The 21,626-nt window shown below is 45.6% G+C and overlaps 1 pseudogene; it reads left to right on the top strand.

The window, feature by feature from the left end:
- The window catches only part of LOC127623567 (laminin subunit alpha-2-like), a 241,100-nt pseudogene that overhangs the window by 82,094 nt on the left and 137,380 nt on the right, over window positions 1-21,626 (top strand).

Here is a 21,626-nt window from a genome sequence, read left to right as displayed (position 1 = left end):
TCCTTGGGTTGATGGCCCGCAGTGTGCGCCTCACCTCATGCTCCTCCACTGTGCAACTTAAGCTGCTGTGAGCTGTGAGGTGTGGTGTGGCTGTCTCTGGTGGTGTCACCTCAAAACGGGCAAAAAAGAGGTTCAACTCCTCTGCCAACGAGATGTCACCTTCAGCAGCTCCGAGTTTGGCCCTGTAGTTGGTCAGGTGCTGGACTCCCTGCCACACCTGCCTGCTGTTGTTACTGCCCAGGTGTTCCTCAATCCTCCTCCTGTAGTTCGATTTTGCCTCTCTGATGCCTCTCTTTAGGTTAGATCGGGCCGTGCTGTAGAGAGCCCTGTCTCTGGATTTGAAGGCAATGTTTCTCTCCTTTACCCACTGCTGGACCTCCCGGGTCATCCATGGCTTCTGGTTGGGGTAGACACGGATCCGTTTGTCCACTGTGACAGTATCCATGCAATTCCTAATGTAGCATAATACACTGTCCGTGAACACCTCCAGGTCCTGATGTTCAAAGATGTCCCAGTTGGTTGTATCAAAGCGGTCCTGCAGCTGCTGAGAGGCACCCTCAGGCCATGTTACAACAGTCTTATTGATAATGGGGTCTGCTTTCCTACGTGGGGCATATGTAGGGATCAAAAGTAGGGACAAATGGTCTGACTGACCCAGATGTGGTAATGGTCTAGCCCTGTAGCCTAATTTAATGTTGGAATAGACCTTGTCCAGTGTATTTGCTCCTCTAGTGTCACACTTAACATGCTGATAAAATTTAGGAGTACTGCCTTTAAGTCCGTATGATTAAAATCCCCTGCTATGATCTGCACAGCGTCAGGATATATGCTCTGTTGACCGCTAATTTTCTCATGCAGAAGTCCTATAGCTGATTTAGCGTTAGCATTCGGTGGGATGTAAACAGCAATTATCATGACCACAGTAAACTCTCTTGGGAGGTAAAAGGGCCTGCATTTAACAGTCACATACTCCAAGTCTGGGGAGCAGTGGCTGTCTACAATTACTGTGTTTGTACACCAGCTGTTTTTCATGTATACACATAGTCCCCCACCTCTGCTCTTACCGGAGTCTGCTGTTCTGTCATGACGCTGAGTTGAGTAGCCTGCTATCTCAATAGCAGAGTCCGGGATAGATGAGCGAAGCCAGGTCTCCGTAATCAGCAGAATGCAACTGTTTTTCATAGTGTTGTTCACTGCAATCTGTAGGCGTAATTCATCCATTTTATTTGCGAGGGATCTGGCGTTCGTGAGAAACAGGCAGGGGAGCGGTGTTTTGAATGGCTGCCTCCGTAGCCTAGCTAGCGCGCCGGCCCTACAGCCTCGTTTTTGCCTCCTCTCTCTGCGCCGCCTTCGCCTCCTCCCCGCCGGGATGATAATCAATGGAGAGCCGGCGCTCCTCGCTACTTCCGCCGGAACTTTGTGTATATGCAGAAACTCGGTTGTAACGCTGCGTCTGTAGCCTAGACCAATTTTCAGGAGCTCATGCCGGCTCTAGATGTTATTTGCCCGACATAATGTACATAAAACAAAAAACAACACATACGTAACCAGCCATACAAGGCACCCACTGGGAAAGCACTTAGCCGCTGCGCCTGTGCGCGCCGCCATTGTTCACAAACCTCTAATACCTCTGTTACAGTTGTAAGTATTGTCCTGCTAAAATAGCTATCCCTCTTTACAGAGGTAGGAGCAAGTCACGCATGTTCAAGTCACAAGCAAGTCTCAAGTGCAGTGCAGACAAGTCAAGTCGAGTCCTGAGGAGTTTCAAGTCAAGTTGAATCAAGCCACAGTACTAAAATAAATAGAGGTACATTTTTTAAATAAACATTTATTTTTGCTCTGAAAAGATGAACTTATATACATATCTTTACATTCATTTTTTTTATATACATTTTAATGTAATGTGTACTACTATATATATATATATATATATATATATATATATATATATATATATATATATATATATATTTATTAGTAAATTGCATTAATGAACATGCCCAGTATTTTTATCGTGGGCACTTAAAAATACTGTGAATACTTTTAGATACATTATAATCCGAATTGTTTAGATTTTTAGAATTAACCGGTTAAAATGTATAACACTGCATGTATGCAACGAGGCTCAATCCAATTCACGAGCTCCTCGTCCAAATGTATTTCATCGTGAGTCATTTTGCTCATCTACCCGCAACAGGTGGATAACATGTAAGAGGTCTCGGAGTGACACAAGAAATGCTGTTAGTAAAAAAGACACACTTGAAGAAATACACTTTATTATATTTTTAAGAACGGACAATAAAAAAGCTGTCAGTGCTCGTGTCTAATTCGCTGTTTGTTCAGAGGCGTGCAGTGGGACCCTGTCTCGTGAAACAAGCGTATCACTCCTTTTTATTTGTTTCATTCATCTGAAAACTGTCTGGAAGAATAATGAAATCTATGAGAATTCTGCACATGATCTCCGATCATCTCGTGAGGTGCTGTGAGTTTAGTTTGCTCTTACACATTGTGAACGCATCTCTGCAGGTTCAGTAATATATATATATATATATATATCTACCTATGTAATAAAGAAACAAAGACGAAAGTGATTAAATCATAAATTAATACAAAACATGTTCACGTTCTATTTTTTTTCTTTAGGCAGCATAAACTGTATTAACAAACGCAATACAAACACATTCCATAAGAACACACATTTGGCAGCATATTTTGGGAACACAAGGGAATTTATTAGGCTTATTTATAATTGATGATTATTATAATTATCTTTACAGTTATAATTGTCTTTAGTTCTTAATTTGTATGCTATTAGTCATTTTTCAGCTGGTGTTGTTGACGGATGATTTGCGTGATGGGAAATGTGGTGGTTGGAGATGGTAGATGTTTGTATTTGTGGAGGTGGTTATATAGAAGATTCTTTAATCACTAACAAAACCTAAAGAGCTGCCTATGTTGGCAGAATTTTAAGGCATCTTATGCGCTACAACAACATTCACTTTTATTCACTTTCACACAAATCACAAGTAAAACGGCAGATTATCAGTTCATAAACACTTACTTTCTGTCCTGTTCTACACACAATGCTATCTTATGACATCTAAACACATTTACTATAGGACATGACTCATTTCAACATTTGTATTACATATTTAACTACATTTACAAGCTTGTTCGAGTGTGATTGAATTGTGCGGTAGCTCAACTTATATAGAGTGTTGCACTTGTGATGTAAAGGAGTCCTGAAGAGCACACGAGTCCACACATGAACCCAAAGTGTCATAGAAGCAGCACAAAATGACGTGGATATCTCATCTCCCCTTCATGTTCCCTGTTGGGCATTTAACTCTCTCTCTCTCCCTCTCTCTCTTTCTGAAGGTTGATATGTTGAAGTGTTCACTCATTAGCATATGCAGCCTTTTTCTCTGGGTTACGTTTGTAATCAGGGCAGGTCTGTATGCGATTTAAATCACAGCGGTGTCATGGAATATAGCACTGGGTGGAGGAAAGGTCTCCACTCCGGTGTGACCCCACCACCGAAACAGATGGAGTGAGAGTGCTGTGGTGCCAGAGCTGGGGTGTTGTATGCTAGCTGGCACTAGAGGCCTCCATGCTGAGCTATTAGCAGGAAACGAGGGAGGTGAAGGTTCATTATTGAGAAGATGAGTGGAGAGAGAGAGAGAGTGGAGGAGTTTTTCGTTGTGGGAAAAGCCAGGGACAGACGCACATTAATGGGACAAGATGGGACTGATAAATCACTGCTCAGATGGGGCTCGAACCAAGTCTGTCCCCCGAGACACACTGAAAGAGACATGAAGGACACGCTTCACATAGACTCAATCAGACAGCACTGAGCTGCACCGTGCCAATCTTAAAACGAGCTTCATTTTTGCATTGGTGAGAAGAATCACAAATCTTCAATTGTCACCAGCATTGAGATGAAGTGGAGAATGACTTTTGCTAAAGTCTCCACATTTTTCTTCTGAGAAAAAGATGCCAGTAATCTCACATGTTTCAGAAGAGAGAGATCGCTGGAATGTCTCAAACTGGGAATTAAAAGTCAGAGATTTCACTTTTAACTCAAACAGAGTTGTGCTGTCCACACATATACAGTATTATGGCTTTTTATCAGTGCTGGTGAAACTACTACTCTAAGTTCTCAAGATTCAAGCAGATCATAACTTAAAGTAGTTAAACTACTGTCAAGATACTCTTTTAAAAATGTAGTTTGCTACACTACAAGCTACTAACTAAAAGTAACTAACTACATTAAAGCTATTTAAAGAAGAAAATATTGTTAGATTGGATGACATGATTTAATTCTAAAATCAATTCTTATTGCAGAACTCATTAATATCACCTGAGAGTTGTGCATTACAGTGACATTCCCTTATGTAAATTGACCATTGTCATTCAGCCATGGTATTCGTAGAAAAACCATTGTGACCACTAAATTAACTAGGATTATTACAGTCATGGTAACTACAATATTTTTACAGTAAAACCATGGTTACTCTATGGATACTACATTATTACGGTAGTTAAACCATGGTTAACTGTATCAAATCCACAGTTTCACCAAACCATAATTCATTTTCAAAAGGGTTAAACAAATAGGGCAACATTACATTGAACATACATTTATATTTAATATACACTAACAAACTAGAAAACACACTCTTTTATTTACTGAATCTACATATAGTGATAAACAGCAGCAAAACTCTAAATATTTCACTTCAAAAGAGAAGGGCAAAGTCCCTATTAGGCTGCACATTGCTCATGTGAATCATTGAATCATTTATGTGAACGTTCATTTACACGAACTGTCCAAAAGAACTGCCTCACTAAAATGAATCAATTGTTTATTGTAACTGGTTCATTTACAAGAACTGTCTAAAAGAAGCGAATTGAAATATAACATATCTTTATCCTCAGTCCTCAGGAGTGTTCCAAAAGCCTGTAAATGTACCAGCATGTTTACAAGAGTGCACTGAATACAGAGGGGTGGGGCACAAAGCCTTACCCTGCCTTTAGCTCACCCTCTGCCTCTGATAACAGGTATTTCAAAAGATACACAAATAAATGATCAAGGCAGGGTAAAAAGTTTTCAAGTGTTAAATTGACCTTTATGTAACAAAAAGTAAAACTTTGAAATCAACCAATGGGACTGTGGCAGGGCGGCAGGCGGGGCAAGGTCGTGATCCTACATGCCCAGTCCCTTATTAGGTTAATCAAGCCTCCGAGAGGGATAAAGGTCGACTGCAGAGGATCGTGCGGGAGAGAGAGATCGTTTACGGACATGTCCGTCATGTGTGTGTTTGTTTAAGTTTTATATAAAAAATATTATTTATATTATCAAGCCGGTTAGGGATACGCCGTAGTAGAGTTCTCGCCACTACCGTCCACCCCAATGGAGCAGCCGATATGCCGGACAACAGCCGCCGACTGCGAGGGGAGAAGGGGCTCCTAACCGACCGCCTGGAGCGGTCAGGGCCGCTGCCAGGGGCGCAGGAGTTGCCTACCGGCCGCTGAAACGCGGCAGGTTTGAGGCCGCCGACCGCGAGTGGGGAGGGGCTCGCTGCCGACCGCCTGGAGCAGGAGAACCGCTGCCAGGGGCGGGGGAGACTCCTTCTGTTCCCTGAGATCGCGGCGGGGCGTTCCGTCCACCAGGGGCTGGAGGTCTGCCTCTGATCCGCCCAGAGAGGTGCGGCTGTCGTCCGATAGAGGGTGGAGGAGTAGCCGAGGAACAAGCTGCGGCGTATCGGAGAACTGGCGAGTAAGAGTTTTTTATCTCTCTCTCCTCTCTCTTTCTCTCACTGCCGCTCTGCGCTGGCCTTTTCCCTCTCTTTTAAATTTTACAGTGTTTTTTGGGGGTACTACACTGTTACAGGAAGTACCCCCCCCCCAGTTTAATTATTTCTGTTTCCCTCCCCTTGTCCCCTCCCTCGTCCAGGTAGACGGGGATGACCTGCCGGCAGACGGGGCTTAGGGTACGCCCTAAGGGAAAGAGGGGGGGTGTACGTCATGCTGGGGGCTCCCCAGCCTGAGAGAACGAGGGTAAAAGTGCCCAAAGATAAAGAAAGGGTCATGTGTTTATCGTGGCGCATGTTCAGTTGAGAGTGTGGAGTTGGCTATCTGTAACAGTAATGGGCATAGTGATGGAACAGAAGTCGCATCGGTTTAACAACCACTGACCCACGACAGGAAAGCAAGCACCCTTTCCTACACTTTTACTGACCTAACTCCTCCACGGTGTCTAATTCACTCTTAAATGGAGTACTTGCGCTTAGTTTGGCCCTCTCTGGCTGTGTGCACCTCAAAAGGCAAGCGAGAGAGGGCAGACTGAGGGTATAACTGGTAAAGAGAGTTTGGAGCAGATCCAGGTTGTTTTTTGTCTGTGTCGCCCCTCTGTTGTGTTTATATATAGTCTGGGTTGAGGCACTTGGGCAGAGTCATCAGTGTTTCAGACGGCCCTCTCACAGCAGTGCTAATGACAGGAAAAAGTATGAGCTGGTGCCAGAGAGACAGGAATAGCCCACGTTCAAAGTTCAGACTGTTACCATCAGTGCAGAGGTCACTACGTATGTGTACTAGAGGCATTGGATGGATTACATTGTGTATTTTTGAATGGGTATGTGGGCTGTTTCTCCCCTTTACCTCGAAGACTGAAATAGTTTGATAAGTGCAGTTTTCTTTCTTGAGTTTCGATTTTCCTACGATATTTTTCATAGAAAAATGTTAATATAAAATGTTCCTGAGCTGACAGCAGACCTTATATAAACTTGTAAAGCTTTGCCACTTGGATAAAGCAAAAAACTTGCATTAAATGTCAAAATGTCAGAAAATGTCACTGGCCGCGTCTCTCATTGTGAATAATGCATGTGTGCATGCGTACGTGAATGAACTAGATTTTATTAGGCTTTTGTATGTGGTAGTTTTTAATTAAATTATTAGAGGACATGTTGTGTAATTTTATCAAATGAAATTTACTGCTTCTAATTTAAGAAATATTTTACTGTAAATTATTAAGTAAATCTACCTAAAATTATTAGGGAAACTGAAAATCTTATTTACTTGGGTAAATTTTAACCAATGTGCATGAATAGCAATTAACACCCCACAAAATCATTTTTGCAGTGTACCTTTTAAAATAACTTCTGTTTGTTGCATTAAAGCCAGCTCGTGTTGTTTCTTGTCTAGTTATTGAAATACTTTTTAGCAAGAAAAGCATTACAATAATAATTCTAGATTAAGTAAATGTTTATACCAGTGGATTTTCGTTGAAAATGAAGTAAGATATAGATTATTCACTGATTTAACTCTTGATGAACTGGAGCTCACAGCTGATTGGTCCGTGCTGTCTGCTCATTGTATATGTACAGTATATACACTCACCTAAAGGATTATTAGGAACACCATACTAATACTGTGTTTGACCCCCTTTCGCCTTCAGAACTGCCTTAATTCTATGTGGCATTGATTCAACAAGGTGCTGAAAGCATTCTTTAGAAATGTTGGCCCATATTGATAGGATAGCATCTTGCAGTTGATGGAGATTTGTGGGATGCACATCCAGGGCATGAAGCTCCCGTTCCACCACATCCCAAAGATGCTCTATTGGGTTGAGATCTGGTGACTGTGGGGGCCATTTTAGTACAGTGAACTCATTGTCATGTTCAAGAAACCAATTTGAAATGATTCGAGCTTTGTGACATGGTGCATTATCCTGCTGGAAGTAGCCATCATAGGATGGGTACATGGTGGCCATAAAGGGATGGACATGGTCAGAAACAATGCTCAGGTAGGCCGTGGCATTTAAACGATGCCCAACTGGCACTAAGGGGCCTAAAGTGTGCCAAGAAAACATCCCCCACACCATTACACCACCACCACCAGCCTGCACAGTGGTAACAAGGCATGACTGATCCATGTTCTCATTCTGTTTACGCCAAATTCTGACTCTACCATCTGAATGTCTCAACAGAAATCGAGACTCATCAGACCAGGCAACATTTTTCAGTCTTCAACTGTCCAATTTTGGTGAGCTCTTGCAAATTGTAGCCTCTTTTTCCTATTTGTAGTGGAGATGAGTGGTACCCGGTGGGGTCTTCTGCTGTTGTAGCCCATCCGCCTCAAGGTTGTGCGTGTTGTGGCTTCACAAATGCTTTGCTGCATACCTCGGTTGTAACAAGTGGTTATTTCAGGCAAAGTTGCTCTTCTATCAGCTTGAATCAGTCGGCCCATTCTCCTCTGACCTCTAGCATCAACAAGGCATTTTCAGCCCACAGGACTGCCGCATACTGGATGTTTTTCCCTTTTCACACCATTCTTTGTAAACCCTAGAAATGGTTGTGCGTGAAAATCCCAGTAACTGAGCAGATTGTGAAATACTCAGACCGGCCCGTCTGGCACCAACAACCATGCCATGCTCAAAATTGCTTAAATCACCTTTCTTTCCCATTCTGACATTCAGTTTGGAGTTCAGGAGACTGTCTTGACCAGGACCACACCCCTAAATGCATTGAAGCAACTGCCATGTGATTGGTTGATTAGATAATTGCATTAATGAGAAATTGAACAGGTGTTCCTAATAATCCTTTAGGTGAGTGTATATTTTCACCATTTCCTGTATTTTGCATTATTACCGCTTTCTGGAAAACTTGATTTTAATTGCTCAATCATGGCATTCTCCAGTCAAATATCTTTGTATAATCACATTTAACTATATAATTGACAGCGCTAGTCTCTTGAATCATCAAACTTATTTCAAATGAATATTTAATGTCCATTTATTACTTTAGTCTGAATAATTTATAATCAGCCGTCATTATTGAAAAATAAACCCCTTCAGTGTAATGCAAGACCCCTTCACTGATTGGGATAATAACATGTCTCTCTGTACATTATCAACTATGTAATGCACTTGATCGACGAGCATAGTCTCATGACAACTCGAAATGATTCTTACGAAATAGCAAAACCATAAGTTATAAAAGTTATCTTCCAGCGCAACTTTTAGTCCAACCAATCAACAAAAATAATTTCACATTTTAGGATCACATTTTAGCCTTCTTTACAACACTTTATTTTAAGAAAGTGGGTCACAGATTTGGTTCCACATTCCACATATATTTATGCAATGCAAATAACTGATAGATGTCAGTAACCGATGACATGCTTCCCTCATCTCGTTCCAAACCCAGACGTTTTCTTTCTTACCTAAAATAGAAAACAAATTTTCCTATTATAATCATTAGTTTGAGAAAGGGGGTCACACTTTATGGTTAAGTTTGGGTTACAACTTAAATTTAGGAAGAATTAAATATCATTGGTTGGGTTGTTTATTTTTAAATATGGGAGTAAAAGTCACACGCTTTTGTATGAGCCGTCTAGTACAATTTCTAATGATTTCGGCATCTCGTACCAATTTTTACGACTTGTGAGACGGTTGGAATGACCGAGCAAAATGGCTTTCATTCAGTTATCTGAACTTTCCTCAATGAATAACAATAATTCTGCTGGAATGTGAGGGAATATTTCACAAGTCAGTGTGAGATTTGAGGCTTCGTTTGATGGTTATAAATCTCCAGCATCTACAGTAAGAACTAGATAGTGTACTATCATGCTGCTGGGCATGTAAAGACAGTCACACGCAATACCGTATTCAATTAATAAGCGTAGGGTGGCTCGTGGAATCCGCTGAGCGCAGGAGAAACCGTAATTACTTTCTCTATTCGCCATCACGCAGATAGCGCAGTGGTGTGCTGATAAGCGCAGTAGAATCTAGTTAACATGAAGGCAGTGGATAGCATGTGCGTGTTTATCAGGCAGCAGCATGAGTTGCTTCGGTAGAGATATAGGATCCAAACGCACACACAGCAGATAAGAGGAGCGGGTGGGCAAAGCGAGCAGAGGAGTGATAGCGTCTCCTCCCCTCTATTTCCCCTCACATTCGCATGATCTGTGCTTTGTTTTGGCGAGAAAAGTCATGGTGGTTTACATTTCAGCTTTGAGCAGAGCGATCATGATCAAAATAGGCTTGTAATGGAGTCAGTTCAGCTTGTACACTGCTTTTTTAAAGAGAAAGAGAAATTACTTGTGGTAATGCACTATTCTCTAAATGTTATCCAGATGTGTGTCCATTTAACCCACATTAGTTTTAGCTGTCCTATATTCTCTACAGCTAGACCTGCTTTTTTAGACCGAGGTTGAAGTTGAGTCAGAGACAGCTGAGATGGAGCGCTTGTATTAAAATGAATGGGAGAAATCGTATCGGTTACCTAACGTAACCTCGGTTCTCTCTAGATGAGGGAACGAGTATTGCGTAAGCTAGCTTACGCTACGGGAAAGATTCATCTTTTCTGAGATATTGAAGCCAAAAAATTATCCTTAATTTTTGTATCCATTGTCAACGCAGTGCGGCAGCTGCAGACCTTGAGCGGGCTATCTAGCGAGCTCATAGGTTGCTCTGCGGCAACTGCTGCAGCCTATAGACGAGCTTGGGCGAACTCGCATCCAATGAGAGGCGTCCGCGCGCTCACTGCATCAAAGCCCGCCGTAGTTCGTAGGCTGGAACCCTGGTTTTCATTGACTGAAGCGAAAAGTCGCTCGTGGCGCGAGCACAGCCGGCTACGCAATACTCGTTCCCTCATCTAGAGAGAACCGAGGTTACGTTAGGTAACCGATACGTTCTCTTACGAGAGGTTCTCTCGTATTGCGTAAGCTAGCTTACGCTATGGGAACCCATTGTCAATGCCGTGCGCGCCAAGCATCCACTGTATGAGCCCCAGGGAACTAAGGGGGGACCCGGGGGAGCCCTTATGAGTGGGGAAATAATATTTGGCCGGCAAGAATGCGGGTCATTGATTGTGTAATACATAAGCACATAGTGGGAAGGGAACGACAGAGCGGCGGTGCCGGTCTGTGTGGAATGTGACCCATCAGTGCAGCTCACCAGGGGAGCTGTAGCGTATTAAACCGCTAGTAGTTTTGCCTGCAGAGCGGGCACTTCCATATTGTAAAATCTGACAAAGGTGGAGGGGGAAGTCCATCCCGCTGCCACACATATGTCGTGAATGGAAATCCCGCTGGACCATGCCCACGAGGATGCCATGCCTCTAGTGGAGTGAGCCCTAATGCCCAACGGGCATGGCAGGTCTTTTGACGCGTATGCAGCAGCAATAGCGTCCACTATCCATCTAGATAGTGTCTGTTTCGAGGCGGCGAGACCTTTGGTGCACCCTCCGAACAAAACAAAAAGCTGCTCAGAGCATCTGAAAGCGGCGGAGCGCGCAGTATACAATCTCAGTGCTCTGACCGGGCAAAGGAGATTGGCGTCGCGTTCGCTATCGGGTGCTGGCAGCGCCGATAGGGAAATGACCTGTGCTCTGAAAGGAGTAGAGATCACCTTGGGAACATAGCCGTGTCTAGGCTTTAAAGGGGTCATGACATGAGAAACCAAATTTGCCTTGATCTTTTGGTATATAAGAGGTCTTTGTATCATTAAAACGTCCTGCAAGTTTAATATTTTAAGACGTCCTCCCCATTCTAAACGAATCATTTATTTAATCAAGCTCAAAATACAGCTCGTTCTGGATTCATGGTTAGAAGTGACGTGTCGGTTAGAAGTGACGTAACAGCATTTGCATATGACCGCCTCCAGCACAAGATAACTACGCTTTAAGCGCAAGACAACTACGCTCATTTCGTATCGCCGTGCGCCTCACAAGTGTTCAGTCGATGGACAGCGAGCTCTGACAGAGACTACTTGTGCACAGGAAAATTACGATGCCACACAGATGTGCTGTTCCTGGCTGTGGTCAAACAAAACCTCTGAATAAGCTGCCGAAAGATCCAGACGTCAGGGAAAAATGGATGCAGTTTATTTTCTGTGGACGCTCCAGTCACGGCAGTGTTAACTTAAGCGTTTGTTCTGTACATTTTAAGGATGACTGTTTTGAGAACAAATCTCAATATGATGCTGGCTTTGCCAGAAAACTGTTGCTCAAAGATAAGTCCGTGCCGACTATTCTGCGAACAACGACGACGCAAACTGTAAGTAATCTATTTTAAATTTTAAACTACTTTTTAAAGCGCAATTTCATTCATTATGAATAATCACAGTGTTTTTACTTAGTTTACTTGCATATTGTTCTGGCTGGGGGCGTCAATAATTGATACATAGGCACTGACGTTAGCCAATCATAACAGTGGGCGTTAACACTGAAGTCTTAAATGGAAAACGCCCCCAAAACAGACTGTTTGAATCAGAGGATGAGAAACAGGGTGGGAAAAGGTCATAAATCACTAGATTTTAAAAGTTTTTCTTAAAAAAAAATATATTAATACTATAATTGCACCTAAGGGAACATAATAATACAATAAAAAAAACCATGTCATGACCCCTTTAAAATGACCTTGGAGTCACTTGGTCCAAACTCAAGACACGCAGCGCTGACAGACAGCGCGTGAAGGTCTCCCACACGTTTGACTGATGACAGGGCAGTCAGAAAAACGGTTTTGAGTGAAAGGTATTTCAAATCCACGGATTGAAGTGGTTCGAAAGGGGGGGCTTTCATAGTTTCGAGAACTATAGAAAGATCCCAGATAGGAACCGATGATAGTTCATCCTTCTAGCTCCCCTGAGGAAGCGGATGACCAGCTCGTTTTTACCCCATGACTGGCCGTGCAGGGGTTCAGCGAACGCCGCAACGGCCACCACATACACTTTGAGCGTGGATGGGGATCTGCCCTTATCCAGCAGCTCTTGTAGGAATACGAGCAGCGACGACACCCCACGTGTCCGCGGGTCCAGGTCTCTGTCAGTGCACCATTTTGAGAACACAGACCATTTTGACGCATAGAGTCTTCTCGTGGAAGGGGCTCTAGCGTGTACGATGGTGTTTATTACTCCTTCTGGCAGAGCGACGGGTAGTCGTTTATCACCCACGCATGCAGCGCCCATCGCTCTGGGTGGGGATGCCAGATTGTGCCACGAGCTTGAGAGAGGAGATCTGCTTTCACTGGGATGGGCCATGGCGATGTCAGTGACAGCTGCGTAAGCTCCGGGAACCATGTCTGATTCTCCCAATGCGGGGCTATGAGGAGCACCGAGTGACGCGTTTCCCTGATCCTCTGCATTACCTGTGGCAATAGCGAGACGGGAGGGGAGGCGTAAAGCGGGCGTCTGGGCCAGTCCTGGGCCAGCGCGTCCTCGCTCGAGAAAAATATTGGGCAGTGAGAGTTCTCTTTGGACGCAAAGAGGTCTATCTCTGCTCTGCCGAATAGGTGCCATAACGTCTGGACTGTTTGAGCGTGCAGGGACCATTCCCCTGGGGGAATATTGTCTCTGGACAGTCTGTCCGGGCCATCGTTCAGGTGGCCTGGCACGTGCGTCGCCCTCAGCGAGCGCAGGTGGCACTGGGACCAACTCAGTATGCGTTTCGTCAGAAGGAAGAGGTTCCTGGATCTGACACTGCCCTGACGGTTTAGGTAGAATACCACAGATCTGTTGTCCGAACGGACCAGGACGTGGTGACCCTGAATGACCGGGAGAAAGCGCACGAGCGCGTACTCGACCACTATCATTTCCAGACAATTTATGTGAAGGAGCTTTTCCTGAACTGACCATAGGCCGAAAACCGGAGAGCCCTCGCAGACCGCGCCCCAACCCGTGTTGGACGTGTCTGTCGAGATGACTTTTCGGCGAGATACAGCTCCCATTGTCACTCCCCGCTGATACCATTCGGCCACTGTCCAGGGCTGCAGAGCTGATATACAGGTCTGAGTCACCTTGATGGGCTGGCGGCCTGTGGCCCAAGCCCGGCGAGACGCGCGGGTGTTTAGCCAATGCTGAAGTGGGCGCATGTGCAGTAAACCCAGCTGAAGTACTGCTGCGGCTGAGGCCATGTAACCTAGCACTCTCTGGAATTTCTTCAGAGGCGTGAGGCTGTTCATCTGAAAAGATGCGGCTAGTCGCTGAACGGCGCGCGCTGTGTAGATAAGCGAGCCGTCATTGCCACGGAGTCTAGTTCTATTCCAAGGAAGGAAATTGTCTGACTGGGCTGTAGTGAGCTCTTGGTCCAATTGACTGCAAGACCCAAACTGTTCAGATGGCTGAGGAGAACTGCTCTGTGAGATAGAAGCTCCATATGTGACTGTGCCATAATCAGCCAGTCATCCAAATAGTTCAAAATTCGCAAACCCTGACTCCACAGGGTGCGAGCGCCGCATCCATGCACTTCGTGAAAGTACAGGGTGCTAAGGACAGGCCGAACGGGAGGACGGTGTATTGATAAACCTGGCCGTCGAGGCGAATCTCAAGAATGGCCTGTGACGGGATTTATCTGAATCTGAAAGTATGCATCTTTCAGATCGAGAGAAATAAACCAGTCCCCTGGCGCACATGCGCGAGGAGTTTCCTGATTGTAAGCATTTTGAACGGTCTTTTTGCAAGCACCTTGTTCAAAACCCTGAGATCTAATATGGGTCTGAGGCCGCCGTCTTTCTTGGGAACAAGAAAATAACGGCTGTAAAGCCCCGACTCGCTCAGAGAGGGTGGCACTTTCTCTATGGCCCTTTTGCACAGAAGGCTTGCTATTTCTGAACGAAGCATGCACGCTGCTTCCGTGTTCACAGTGGTTTCGAGCTGCGCTCTGAAGCGAGGAGGGCGGCGATCGAACTGTAGCAAATAGCCCTGTTGTATTGTGCTTAACACCCACTTGGATATCCCTGGAATAGCTTCCCACACTTTGAAGCGTAACGCTAGAGGGTGAATGGCCAATTCGCTCTGATTGCCGCACACAGAGCGCTGAACAAAATGTGTGAGCGCGTTTAGTGTGTTCATGCATGATTGCTCGCAGACAGCATGAACAGGCTGTTTTGAAAGAGTCACATCTGTTACGTGATGCGCAAGCATAGTCATGGGCACTGGACTTACACACAGAGGAATGTTTGCTGGCCGTGTAACAGAGCGGGCAGAGAATGGGCGCGCGCACGTTTTCGTGGGCGCATTTATTGACTCTAGCGCTCGAGCGGTTCATAACCGCTTTATGTGAGCATGCTCTGGTGGGGACACGAGACATGCAGTGCTTGTGTGCAGAAGTCAACACTGGATTGTGGGCACATTTTCTACACATAGGGCTGGTCGTGTGACAGAGCGGCCAGAGAATGGGCGCGCGCATGCATTTGTGGGCGCCTTCATTGACTCTGACGCTCGAGCGGTTCGTAACCGCTTTATGAGAGCGTGCTCTGATAGGGGCACGGGATGTGTTATGCTTGTGTGTAGGGGCGAACACTGGGTTGTGGGCACATTTTCTACACATAAGACATGTTTGCTCTTTACAAGATTTATTTGGGTCGCCGTGAAAACGGTGTTTGAGTGCAGGCAAGCGGGCAGTGTCACCGGCTTGTTGGCTGCTAAATTCACCACTGTAGTAGCCTGAGAGAAGGGGACTGACAGGGGGCAAAGCTTTGACGGTGGTCCGGCCGCGGCGGGACTGAGCCGTCGTTTGTTCAACAAAGTTAGGAAGACTTCGGTTGCTCTGGTTTCAGCGTTACCTTAAATCGAGGCCCACGGGGGGGCGGCGGTCTGCGGCGGCTGTCTGAGCGCGATCGAGGGCGGCCGCCCTGTCGACGCTGAGAAGTCTGAGATTGTTGAGCTGGGCGCTGTGAAGAGGCTCGTGCAGGAGGCTGATCACGTGAGCGGCCTGCAGAGGAGCTAGCGTGACGTGGCAGGAAGAGGTTCATGGCTTGAGTGGCTTTCTGGACTTCTGAGAAGCGGTCAACAATGCCACTCACCGCGGAGCCGAAGAGACCGGTCGGAGAGAGCGGTGCGTTGAGGAACGTGGAACGCTCTGCTTCTCCCATGTCGGCTAGCGTTAGCCACAGGTGTCTCTCGGTCACAGTCAGCGAGGCCATGCACTTCCCTAGGGCTTGAGCTGCAGCTTTGGTAGCGCGAAGGGCGAGGTCTGTCACGCTTAGTAGATCAGTCTCTGGGTGCCTGCCTTTCTCATCCCACTCCCGAAGAAGGTCCGCTTGTAGGATCTGTAAAACGGCCATGGAGTGCAGAGCAGATGCTGCTTGGCCGGCGGCGGAATAGGCGCGGCCAACATAGGCGGAAGTCGCTCTGCAGGCCTTAGACGGGAGCACAGGCTTAAACCGCCATCTCGCGGAGGGCGGGCAAAGGTGTGCTGCTACCGAGTCCTCGACCGGAGGGATGGAGGAGTAGTCTCTCTCGGTGGCGCCGTCCACCGACGCGAGAGAGGTGGAGACGTGGGAATGGGTGCTGGCCGAAAAAGGAGCGTTCCACGACTTTGCAAGCACCGTGTGTAGTTCCGGCAGGAAGGGAGCGGCCCGGGCCGCGGGTGTAGAGCGGTGATGGCTTTGAAGAAAGCAGCCGTCGAGTCTGTTGGGTGCCTGCTCAGGGGGCGGTGACCACTCGAGCCCGAGGCGGTCGACGGCCTGTGTGAGGAGGCGTGTTAACTCCCCTTCGACTCCGGCGCGGGTCCTGCTGGATTCCTGGGCCGAGGAGGAGTTATGTTCTCATAGTATTTTATGTTTACATTTTTAGAAACTGTCATCTTTTTGCACTACTGAGTACTGGTCGGCGCTGCACTGTCTATTGTCCTGTTCATTGTCAGAAATTTGTTGTACTGTTCTGTACTTTTTGCACATGTTTGCACGTGCACTTTATATAGGTATATGTAGGTTTTTTTTTTTTTATATATAGGTATTTTATTTTGTTGTGTTGTCTCATGTGGTCCTGTGTTGGTCCTTTGTTGTTTTTATGTAGCACCATGGTCCTGGAGGAACGTTGTCTCGTTTTGCTGTGTACTGTACTAACTGTATATGGTCGAAACGACAATAAAAACCACTTGACTTGACTTGACTTGAGGAGGCTTGGGAGCCTGACCACTCCTCGCTGTCCGAAGCCATGATGGAACAGCAGGCCTTATCCTCCGCCTCGTCATCCGAGATGGCAGCAGTGAGGCCGCTCGGCGGCAACTGCGCGTCCCGGGGGGGCGGGGAGGGTGAAAACGATGCTCGAGGGAGAGGCTCCGGCGAGGCAGTCGCTTCAACCACAGTTTCCGGCAGCCTTTGGGAGCGGCGCTTCTTTCTGCGTGGCGGAATGTAAGGCGGCGCGGCGGCTTCTGCTTTGAGCGCTTTGAGTCGAGCCCGCAGGGTCGACATCGGTAGCTCCTCGCAGAAATCGCATCCGCCCTCAGCGAGGGCGAGCTCTGCGTGCCCCAGTCCCAGGCAGAGAGCGCAGATGATGTGGCGGTCTCCGGTGCTGAGAAGGGCGCGACATGAGGTGCAAGTGGAACGAGGCATCTTGAAAAAGACGCTCGTACTCTTTTGTGAGTAGTTCGTAAGAACTAGCTTGCTGAATAAAAAGGATACGTCGTCGGATGGCGTAGCTCGCAGGATGGCTGAAGTTGGCTGAGACGGCCGGCTTCTTCTAGCGCTGTCCACGCTTGCTTGATGCCCCTCGAACGGCGACGCGGCTTCCAGGTCAGCGATGCGAAGAGCTTCGCTGAAGAGATGAAAATCAGGCTTCCAGCCTACGAACTACGCTTATATGCACTCTAGTCACGCCCATTTTGGCAGGCTTTGATGCAGTGAGCGCGCGGACGCCTCTCATTGGATGCGAGTTCGCCCAAGCTCGTCTATAGGCTGCAGCAGTTGATAGATAGCCTCGCTAGATAGCCCGCTCAAGGTCTGCAGCTGCCGCACTGCGTTGGCAATGGATACAAAAATTAAGGATAATTTTTTGGCTTCAATATCTCAGAAAAGATGAATCTTTCCCGTATCGTAAGCTAGCTTACGCAATATGAGAGAACCTCTCGTAAGAGAACCTCCTCTTCTGAAATGCCTTTCCTGTTCGGTTGACGTAATCAAGCCTTCTTACATTTTCAACACCATTTTGGTATGTAATGCCTACTTTTCACAATCCAATCAAGCATAATATTTTCTCATTGGATACCTTTTTTCAATCTGTAAAATGGATTGTGAATAGCTTTTCCTGGTAAAGGTTTCATGCTTCCTGATCTTATAGAATCACATAACTATACTTACATCTTTGCCCAATGATTTTTACATGTCTTGCTGTCCGTATCGCAGGAGTCTCCTGGTGATATGAACACTAGAGGCGCTACAACAACAATGACTTTTATTCACTTTCACACAAATCACAAGTAAAACGGCAGATTATCAGTTCATAAACACTTACTTTCTGTCCTGTTCCTCACACAATGCTATCTTATGACATCTAAACACATTTACTATAGGACATGACTCATTTTAACATTTGTATTACATACTTAACTACATTTACAAGCTTGTTCGAGTGTGATTTAATTGTGCGGTAGCTCGACTGATAGAGCATTGCACTTGTGATGTAAAGGAGTCCTGAAGAGCACACGAGTCCAAACGTGAACCCAAAGTGTCATAGAAGCAGCACAAAATGATGCGGTCGTGTTTTTAATCTCACATTTGCTTTTTAAGACACTATTGGTTAGTTCAAGGTTTTGGGTTGGGAGGTCAGTTTTGTTGATTTAAGACTCGATAGAGCAATAACTTTAACCTTATGCCATGATATATGTAATGAACCATGTAAAATCATTGTTGCCACAGTTACGTTTTTACAAATCAGGCTCACTTCATGGTGAGGGGTGTAATTTCTGCGTCAGTTGTGGCATCAAGTGGAATGAGAGTTTCTCAAACAGATCTCCAATCTGCCATAGGTTGGCCAAAAAGGTTGTCCCGCCCCTAACTCACGCCATTGGTTGAGCCAGAATTTGACATGTCAGGCTGCTCAAACAAACAGAGGAATGTTGGCTCACTTTTAATTGACTCTGCATATTAAAACGAGAAAGTATGTTAACATCCAGAAAATGACAAACATCTCCATTAAATATAATGAATAATCATATATAAACTATACACATCCTAAGTGCATATTCAAATATAAATATAAGCTAATAAAATAATTCTAAACTGATTGAATAAACCTATAGTGGGATTATTACACAACATGCAAAATTTCATGGTGCCATTATAATGGTGTATAGGTTGGTGTGTTTATTTGATGCATTTTAACTCTACACATTTCTAAAATGTGCATTCTCTCTGCTCTGGATGACCTCAGGTGTGCTAAAGGCTATTTTGGTAGTCCCAACATTCCTGATGGATCCTGTCAGCCATGTGTAATAGTAACCTGGACCGATCAGCCCCGCTCAGCTGCGACCCAGTGACTGAAGCCTGTCTGCGCTGTCATGAGGGATACGGAAGACCGGACTGTGAAAGGTGTGAGGATGGAGATGCCCTCATAGCAAAGAGTTGCCAAGGAGCTGAGTTTTATTGGTTTTCAGATCATGCAACCCGATTTCATGAAAAGTCGTACGAATTCATACAATTTGACAAAGTCATACATATGAAATTGTTCAACTTTTAGACCAGCCAATCACATATGATGCCCTCGTGTCAATGTAAATGGCAATATTTTCTCTCTTCTGCGTTAAGCCACATTTTCAGTACAGCATAGTTGACAAAAAGAACATATTTCCCACATAATGTTTTAAAAGATTGTACTTCAGGTCAGTGACAATATAAAAGACAATTATTTAATTTGGAAGCAACATGTTGTCTTTATAATACAACGTTTAATACAGTCAAGTCAATAAATTTTTTTTATTACCCGGCTCTCAGGAATAAACGATTCCGATTGGTCAATTGCGCCATCAAGTGGTCTGATATTTCTTAGTAACAACCGCAAATCCGCAGATCAGACCACTCATCAGGGTATTGTGAGTCATCGTTCCTGCTTCTCAGATCACTGTGCAATCTCAAATAAATGTTTTATGTTCATTTATGTATTTATGTGGTTAGTAGTCCTTTAATAATGATAAAGAGGAGTTAGACGTTCATTAATTACAAATTAAACAACAACAGAACTCCAACACAAACAAATAATTGCAACATAAATCAATATAAAATATCCATGTATTTATTTATTTGGTTAGTAGCCATGTAATAAGTGGGATAATATACAGTCAGCTGGTTGTTTTCACAAAATAAACCCCTTCTGGCTGATACAAGAGTCCTCTTCTTCGCATCGGGGTTATGAACACCCTGTCTGGGTTTATTTTGCGATAACCAGTGAGCAACACAAAGTGTTCATTTAAACAGTTGTTTATATAGTTTAATGGGTCTTTACACACGAAAATATAGAGCTGCCTTTATATTTTAGCAAGGGGGTCCTTCACAAGGGGATTATCATATTTGGGGTCTTTGGCATCAAAAAGTTTTAAACCCCTGGTTTAGACCTTTATAAAACATATGGTTTTACCCTGATAAGCTACAGTTTCAAACTAGCTTCCCAAAACAATTTTCATAATAGTCATAATATTGCAAAAATACTCGCACTTGCACTAAGCTTTAGCATCTGCTAACTTTTGCAAACCAGAAGAAAGGGAAATGAGGTGGACAGTACTGACAACTGGTTTCTGTGAAGTTTCTTTGCTGTTACAGTTCCCCTTCTGTCGCTCTCTCCACGTTGTGTCAGAGAAGCGACATTAGGGGTCTCTCTTGAGTGCCGATATATATACCTCTGTTCTATGAAAAAAGGCCAATGAGAAGTTGGCAGACGGTATTTGCATATCCCGCCCCCGGACATACGGGTATTTAAGCGGGGCGAATACGGGAGTTCATTCCGAAAATTTTTTCGGAGCCGATGGTAACCGATTGGGTACCGCACCCCCTAACAAGGGCTGCGGTACCCACATTCTCAATAAAAGAGCTATTTCCTTTGTCTCTGGGTCATCTGGACCGCAAATGCCATTCTCACTACACTCGACATCGACCATTTCTACGGTTCGCGTTCGACGGCCAGGCATATCAGTACAAAGTCCTCCCCTTCGGCCTGTCTCTGTCCCCTCGCGTCTTCAAGAAAGTCGCAGCGGCAGCTCTTGCTCCGCTCCGAGAAGCCGGCATACGCATACTCAATTACCTCGACGAATGGCTCATCCTGGCCCCCTCGCTAGAGTTACTATGCGCGCACAGAGACCTGGTGCTCAGGCACCTCAAACGTTTGGGGCTTCAGGTCAACTGGGAAAAGAGCAAGCTCACCCCGGTTCAGAGGATCTCTTTTCTCGGCTTGGAGTTGGACTTAGTCTCAATGACAGCACATCTCTCCAACGAGCGTGCTCAGTCGGTGCTGGAGTGCCTCGCTTCCTTCAAGCCAGGCACCGTGGTCCCTCTAACACGATTCCAAAAGCTCCTGGGGCATATGGCATCCTCCGCGGCGGCACGCACAATGTGAAAATTACTGCCGCCTGCCGCCAAACCTTCAAACCCTGGACAGACCTCTGCTTTCTATGGGCAGGAGTACCCTTGCAGCAGGTGTCCCGATGCGTTCTGGTCACAACCGATGCCTCCAAACTGGGTCGGGGAGCCGTATGCAACGGGCACGCAGCCGCAGGCCGTTGAAACCGGGCCTCGCTGCGTTGGCAGACCTCTGGAACCTCCATGTCTGGCCCCTGGACGGGATGCGGAAGATCTAGCCGGTCTATCATCGACCATCATAGATACTATCAACCAAGCCAGAGCCCCCTCTACCAGGCACC

Source organism: Xyrauchen texanus, chromosome 30 (assembly GCF_025860055.1).
Source record: "Xyrauchen texanus isolate HMW12.3.18 chromosome 30, RBS_HiC_50CHRs, whole genome shotgun sequence".
Taxonomy (NCBI): domain Eukaryota; kingdom Metazoa; phylum Chordata; class Actinopteri; order Cypriniformes; family Catostomidae; genus Xyrauchen; species Xyrauchen texanus.
Note: the sequence above shows the minus strand (reverse complement) of the source record. Positions and strands in the feature narration are given on the sequence as shown.